The following is an 8,130-nucleotide window of genomic DNA, read 5'->3' as shown; positions in this document are numbered from 1 at the left end:
GACGTTGTAATCCAGAAACATGCTCTTTCCAAATATGCTCAATTTAAGATTTATTCACAAATTGATATCAAATGTCATGTAGTCTTTCATTTTTATAAAATATGGTATCTTGAAAGCATAGGACCGGTGGTCCAGTTGTTAGCGCGTTGACCTCACAGTACAGAGGCTTCAATTCCGGGTTCAATTCCAGCTCTGGCCTCCCTGTGGGGAGTTTGCATGTTCTCTCCGGGCCTGCGTGGGTTTTCTCCGGATACTCCGGTTTCCTCCCACATTCCAAAAACATGCAGGGCAGGTGATTGAACACTCTAAAGTGTCCTTAAGTGTGAGTGTGAGTGTGAGTGTGAGTGTGAGTGTGTGTGTGAGTGTGAGTGTGAGTGCGAATGGTTGTTTGTGTCTGTGTGCCCTGCGATTGGCTAGCAACCGGTTCAGGGTGTTCCCTCGCCTCCTGCCCGAAGACGGCTTGGATAGGCTCCAGCACACCCCGCGACCCTTGTGAGGATAAAGCAGATCGGGAAATGAAATGGCTGGGTATCTTGAAAGCAAAGGCAGTAACTGTCTTATACAATTGTCTGAGAAGTGTCATATAGTCACCGAATGAAAATATTGGTAGATGTATCTATTATGCGGGCTTTGAGAATGACTTTGGGACTATTGTGATTTTCCAACAAGTCCATGACAGAGAAAAAAAACAAAATCGGATCTTTGAAGCCAATAATAGAACCTTATGTTACAAATAAGCACATTTTATTCTGATATGGAGCGTCAATCTGTTGAAATTAAAGAATTGTAAACACAAAAAAAATAATTCTGTTGATGCGAAATAAAAAGTAACTTTTGTTGCTAAACTGAAGTGCTATTGAAATAATAATACTTTTTCACTCAAAACTCATTCAGTACCAGCCAATTCTGGACCAGGTCTGAAAAGACGTTTAAAAACGTATTTGGGAGTGAATGAGTTTTATCAAGACTGACCTTGCGTCAGGCGAAATACTATAATTCCAGACCCATATTTGGGGTCTCTTTTTGGAAACACCAGGGATTTAATAACTGCGACTGAAGATCACAGGGAAGTAGGAACAGACAAGAACACAAACTGAGAAACAGCTTTAGTGTTTTGCAACACTCCAACATGAATAAGTCATGCTAGCAATGTAGCAGCCATGGTTAAAGTCGGCTTGTTTACCATGCACATCCTTAAAGGGACCTTTGATTGGGCGGAACATAAGCACTTACGAAATAGATCTGTCAGAAAATTCACTCTCCTGCGAAACTAAGCAGTGATTTGATACATTTTTTATGACATTCAGCACATCTTGGGGATTGTGATTTTATTTTTTTTTTAATGGGCACGGACAGTTTTTTTTGTCAGCCTGAAAGCATTGTGTTTGTATAATGGGCACTAATCAATGAAAATAGATCCAGCATGAGAGAAATTCCATGTAAGCCGCTCAATTCTGCATTCTGTCATTAATGAGCCGTGTCGAGGCTTATCCTTGTGATATTTTCAAACGTTGAAGTGGAGATAATAGAGATGTCCACATCAATGTTGCTGCGAATGATTGCAGTTCTTTTTTAAACATTATTAATAATGTACCGTATGTATAATGATGTTGAATGGACAAATCGTACCCAGTTCTTCCGCTGCCTCCCACCAAGAAAAAGGAATCAGGAGGGGGCATGGCTTTATGGCTTTGCAGAAAGGGGCAATTTGAGAGTACAGTAGTTAGTTATTTACTGATTTCTCCAAAACAAATAGATGAAATTGAAAATGCAAGCTCATCTCATTTTCCTGATGGAAAAAAAACATAACGTACATTTCGAAAGTTTATAAGTGGCGAATGGGCCATCCTCACTAGAGCAGTCCTTTGCAGTTTTATGTTAGTGAGGGGCATGGCTTTTGTAAGAGACATGAAGTGAAGCTACGGTATATTCAAATCTTGCTAACGGATTGAAAACTGTAAACACCATTTTTAATTACTAATTATACAAGTACAGTTAATATAGTGGTACATGTCGCAAAAAATATATATTCTGATCCATATTTCCCCTTTACAATGAATAAGGTATCGATTTATCTTTCATGCAATGATAATATAATTTAATTTTTGTTGTTATTTTGGTAATTGATTACAATTGAAAACTCCCAACATTTGGAAACACAGCATGTGCTTTTCATCGGACAGCCAGGATTTCCATTCTACAGATCTATAATAACACAGTATTGTTATATATTCCCATGGATTCCATTTCTCAAGGGGCCAGTTAGTTGCTTCCATGTTAAAGTATCCCTTGAATGCCTGCGAACCATCCAAAAAAGTCCGTTTTTAGGATTCATCCTCTGGAGAGGTGAAAGAGAAATGACCCAAGACATAAAAAGTAGAATATCTACTCAAAGAAGAGGCAACCGGACACAGTTGGGTAAATCCACGGAAGGGACCTATAAACTGTATTTTTTTTTTAATCGTTCATTGAGTTAGCAATTGTTGTTTTTATTTTTTTCACACAAAAAAAAACCTTTGAAGGCATGCAAGAGTGGGTCCTCGGGAAATGTTGTAAAGCGGAGGAGATACAGTATGTGTCGGTCCTTGAGCCACACAGCTGTGGAATGTGGTCAGCCAGTGAGGCCCATTAGTGCACCCAGCCCACCCCTCACACTCAGACGTTATATGTTGCTGAAATAGCAACACATAACGCACTAGTTCGCTGATAACATGAGAAAACCCCTCACTCGTTTGCAATTTTTCCACCGAATGTGTACAAAGATGAGTTAAGTTAGAGAATGCAATTCTAAAAGAACTAGCATCGTTTAGCTAAAATAAAATCATTGAGCTCATGTTGCTGTCTAATGAAAACCATCCATGCTTATCTGTATACATTTTCTATCCTGCTTGTTCTCAAAGTTGCAAATCGCTAGAGCTGAATATATCTGACTTTTTTAGTTTCTTTGATTGTTTGGTTGTTGTTTGTTTGGATTTTGGTTAATTCATTAGCTAGACGGGGTTGTTTTTATTGCTTGTTTCATTGGTTTGTTTGCTTGGCTGTGTTGTTGACAATACAAAAAATTCATTCGATAAAAGTTAGTTGTTTGTTGGGCGGCCTGGTAGTCCAGTGGTTAGCACGTCGACTTCACAGTGCAGAGGTTCAATTCCAGCTCTGGCCTCCCTGTGTGGAGTTTGCATGTTCTCCCTGGGCCTGCGTGGGTTTTCTCCGGGTACTCCAGTTTCCTCCCACATTCCAAAGACATGCATGGTAGGCTGATTCCCTGGGTGTGAGTGTGGGCGTGTGTGGTTGTTCGTCTCTGTGTGCCCTGCGATTGGCTGGCAACCGATTCAGGGTGTCCCCCGCCTACTGCCCAAAGACAGTTGAAATGGGCTCCAGCACCCCCCGCGACCCAAGTGATGATCAAGCGGTTCGAAAAATGAATGAATGAATAGTTGTTTGTTAGCGAGTTAGTTTGTTCATTAGTTGATTCGGTAGATATCTAGTTTGTTAGTTGGATTGTTAACTAGTTACAGAACTCATTTGGTTTGTGAAGTGGTTGATCGCGAGGTACAGCATTTGGTTCTTTGTAGTCGACCTTTGTTAGGTGGTTCATTCATTGGTTCATTTAATTTAATTGGTTCATTACATTGTGTTTGTTTGTTAGACTATTCATCAGCTAATTGGTTAAATAATTCTTCCATGGTTGATTATCTAGATATTTAATTAGTTGTTTGTTAGCTGTAGTGGATTTGTTTGTTGTTTATTAGCCTGTTCCTTGGTCCATTTATTATTTTGTTGGGTTATTTGTATATAGATCAGTGGTTCTTAACCTGGGTTCGATCGAACCCCAGGTGTCTCGGGGGTTCGACGGAGCCTCTGCCATGGAGGGTAAGACACACACCCGACTCAAAATGTTAGTTATGACACGCCTGCTTGTCCATCACTGGTTGCAAATGATCACATGACATTGCTTGTCCAATCAGTGCTGTGTGTGACTGTTGTGTACGTCGTACAATAAAAACAAAAAACATAGGGGTTGTATCTTGAATTTGTTTTTTAAAAAAATATTTATTTTTCACTCATGAAGGGTTCGGTGAATGTGCATGTTAACTGCTTGGGTTTGGTACCTCTAAGAAGGTTAAGAACCACTGATATACAGTAGGTTATTAGCCGGTTAGTGCTACTGGGTTAAAACTCATTCACTCCCAAAGACGTTTTTAAACGTCTTTTCAGACTTGGTCTAGAATTGGCTGGTACTGAATGAGTTTTTAATTAGTTCGTTGATTTATTTGCTGGTTTATGCTATTGTTAGTTCAATCGTACGTTATATCGTTCATTTGCTAATTTGTTACTTTGTTGGATAGCGACTTAAATCCGCCAGTAGGTTTTCTATTTACCATTTTATAAAGCCATTGTCCTCATTAGAGTTGCAGGCAACTAGAGCCTATCCAAGCTAACCTTGGGCATGAGGTGGGGTTCACACTGGGCTGCTCACCAGTCTATTAGCGTAACATGCTGCGTCTTCTTGGAAGCCAGAGTACCTGGAGAAAACCCACGCAGGCATGGGGAGAACATATTTGTGACTTGTGACTCTTTAAAAATACCTTAGCAAGATAATATATACAGTTATTCAATTCACTGAAATGACATTTCATTCAAATACCATTAAATCATTATGGTGATTCAAAACAATTACATTCTAAATTCCTCTTCAATTTATTCATAGTTTTACTTCTGTAAAAACATGTGCCTGTCTTATTCTTTAGCATACTGTGTTTTCCTCAATAACAGTAAAGATATTGTTATTTTCTATACTTAATATTTACAATATTAGAGGTACTAAGACGGTATAAACACTAGTATTATAGGGTTGCTACGGTGTTTGTTCTGTGGTCAATGCTCAAGTGTGCCACTGTTGAAAATCATGCCTTCGTGCTATGCTGCCACCTTGGCGTGAAAACGTTAAATGACTTTTGAATGTGTGTGTGTGTGCGTGTGTGTGTGTGTGTGTGTGTGTGTGCGTGCGTGTGCGTGTGCGTGTGCGTGTGCGTGTGTGTGCGTGTACGTGTGCGTGTGCGTGTGCGTGTGCGTGTGTGTGTGTGTGCGTGTGCATGATGTTCTGTGTTGCATTCCTGTGGGGGTCTCGTCAAGACCTTGACTCAATTTCCATTTAAGAGAGAGGAAGAAGGTATGTTGTTATTAATTCTCGTTGTCATGTCATCGTGCAAATTGAGTTTATTTTTATTGGACCAGTTGGTGGTATGTCAGGGCTACAGGTTCTTCTCTGCTGGTGGCCTAAACACGACAAAAAGCACTGTCAACATTTGAAATGGAGATATGTATGTAACATGCGTTTTCTAACAATGTCCAACGTTAGAGTTTGCCTCGTACATTTGTATGGACTGGGTATATGGCCACAGTGAAACAGCGCCGATGATTTGTAAAAGCCAACATCTCTGTCTTTCCCTTGGCTAATGTTGCCAAATATCCTTTTACCTTGATTCCTAATTGATGTCGGTAAATGATGAAATGAGACTCTTCCTTCCACTTGTATAGTTGTTTCCAAACATCCCAGTGTACTGTAATTCACCTTTTCTTCTTTTGTTTTTAACGTGTGATATCAAATTTATTCAAACATTCAAGAAACACGAGAATAAATCAATATGACACCTGTATCAAATTACATATGCCTTCAGGTTTAGGAATAGTTTGTTTTTGATTAGAGGTAATAAATTCCGGAAATAGTTACCGATGGTGTGCAGTGGTATAATTGTCTGACTTTGTTGCTAACAGCATGGATGCAGTCCCACTCAGTGACCATGTGAGTGTGGATGGTTGTCTGTCTCTATAGCCAGATGTGCTCTGAGATTATTATTTTCTTTTTGCAACCAGTCCAGAGTTGTAGTTGACCTATCACCCGAAATGGTGGACCCCAGCTCATGATCAACAGAATGGCACAGGGCATGGATGGCTGTGGATGGAAATTGCTGAATTTAATTTTAGACAAATCCTTTGTCAAATTCAATAAACTGTATGTAAAATTATATAATCGGATGTCAAAATAAACCTCTTCTGTCTGTCAGAGTATCACTCGCTAGTTTACATGAGGGAGAGAAAGAAAACATTTGCAATGCATTACATCATCCCGCACAATTTACTTGGTCAAAAGAACGAAAAGGAAATAAAAGAGAAAAGAAATACCTAATTGGAATTTCCCCAATTTCTCGTAAATAAATATAATTCAGGCATTATTTGCAGGTGTTCAATTGGTTCTGAACCAAATTAGGATTGCATTATGATTATTTAACACTAGATGGCGTCATCAACAAACAAATCAACAGTCGAGACGAACCTTCCACTCCAGTTTCCATCCATTTTTATAATCCACCCAATCCATTTGCGTTAGTGTCCGGGTGAGTTTGAGGTTTTGACCCTATTTTGTAGGGACTCGGCGAGTGTGAGCTATAACCTGAACTAGTCGCCTGCCAATCACAGCTTACTATTAACATAAGGAGAATAATCAAGAGTGCGTTCGACAGAGAAATTGGGTCAACGGAGCTCAAATGAATGGTGCGAAATCATTCATTAGTGTTTTGTATTTAATTGTCGCTTAATCGCAAATGCAGGTGTCGACGGTCGACAGCTGTCTTAATACAGACACCGTCTGTTACATTAAGATGAATATACAGTCCGCAGTGAATAGTCTTTTAAGTGTTTCCTCTAACCTTCGTCCCAATAGTATATTTACTGTACTGTATATCATTAATACCTCTCATCCAGTCTGCTTCCTTCCTTCCTTTCATCTATTTCCTTTTTGCACATCGTCATACACAAACTCAACAAATATCAATGCAGACACAATAATGACTGTGTGTGCAATGTGCATGTGTGTGTAATAAATGCAGTCGGTTGTTAGTGGCCTTGCTGGGCTTTATTATTTGTTTCTCCCAACTGCCATAATGAAGCCATTTTTGTGGCTGCAGTAATTAATTCCACGAATGTTGTAAACTTGTTAAAAAAAAGTGCAAAACTCCATTTGCACGTCCCCCAATGGAGGGGAGGGTGACTTCAGGTCAGCCTTCATCTGTGCAACTTCATGAAATGATGGCAGAAAAGACTGCTAATGACATTATTATTGACATATTATAATACAAATACCACTTTTATTTTTATTATAAACAAAGAGACTTGCCTCAATTACGAATGAATTAGAACTACTGAACTTGTTTTTTGTGGGGGGGGTTGTTAGCGCAGTCACTTAAATCCATAGTGGATTCATTGACGAGTTATTTCATTTGGGAGCTATGTATTTTAATCAGAAAACAAGATTAGATTGAGTTAATTATGATGATATTATTGGCCAAAGTCCGCTGGGCTTGGCTCCAGCACACCTATGACCCTTGTGGGGATAATCAGTAGGTTCCAAAGAATGGATGGATGGATGATACTAAAATATGCATCACTGCACACGACTAACAGCTATTTTACATACACATCCTGGATGAAAACATGCTCCACAGCGCTCAAGATATCAGACAGGGTCGAAGGTTTTTAAACCTTCCAATAGTACAACGACACCCAGCACATAGTCAAAACATTGAAGGAGTGGCTTCAGAATAAATCTGAATATCTTTGAGGTGGCCAGCCAGAACCCAGACTTGAATCCGATCGAACATCTCTGGTGAGATCTGAACATGGCTGTGCACCGACATTCCCCATTCAACGTGATGGAGCCTTAGAGATGCTGCAAAAAAGACTGGGCAAAACTTCCCAAAGATGGGAATACAAAGATTTCCAACATCATATTCAAAAAGACTTGAGGCTGCAACAAAGGTGCATCAACAAAGTCCTGAGCAAAGGCTGTGAAAACTTATCGACATGAAATGTCTTTTTTATATTCAACAAGTCTGCACTTCCCGCACCCCCCCCCCCCAAAAAAAAATTGGGACATGGGCTGCTGTCTTGAATGTTGAGAGAATTCAATTTTGGGATGAGGCTGTCAGATAATATGTGGAAAAATGAAATATGAATACTGTACTCCTTATTAGTTGCTTCATGACTAGTATGTTAACCAGTTCACTGGGATGCTATTTTTGTGGGGGGAGGTTCATTGCCTCGTTATTTCACTTATGCGTTAGCTAGTTATTT

The sequence above is a fragment of the Hippocampus zosterae genome, chromosome 12 (genome assembly GCF_025434085.1).
Source record: "Hippocampus zosterae strain Florida chromosome 12, ASM2543408v3, whole genome shotgun sequence".
Classification (NCBI taxonomy): domain Eukaryota; kingdom Metazoa; phylum Chordata; class Actinopteri; order Syngnathiformes; family Syngnathidae; genus Hippocampus; species Hippocampus zosterae.
The sequence above is the reverse complement of the archived record's forward strand: the minus strand, read 5'-3'. Positions refer to the sequence as shown.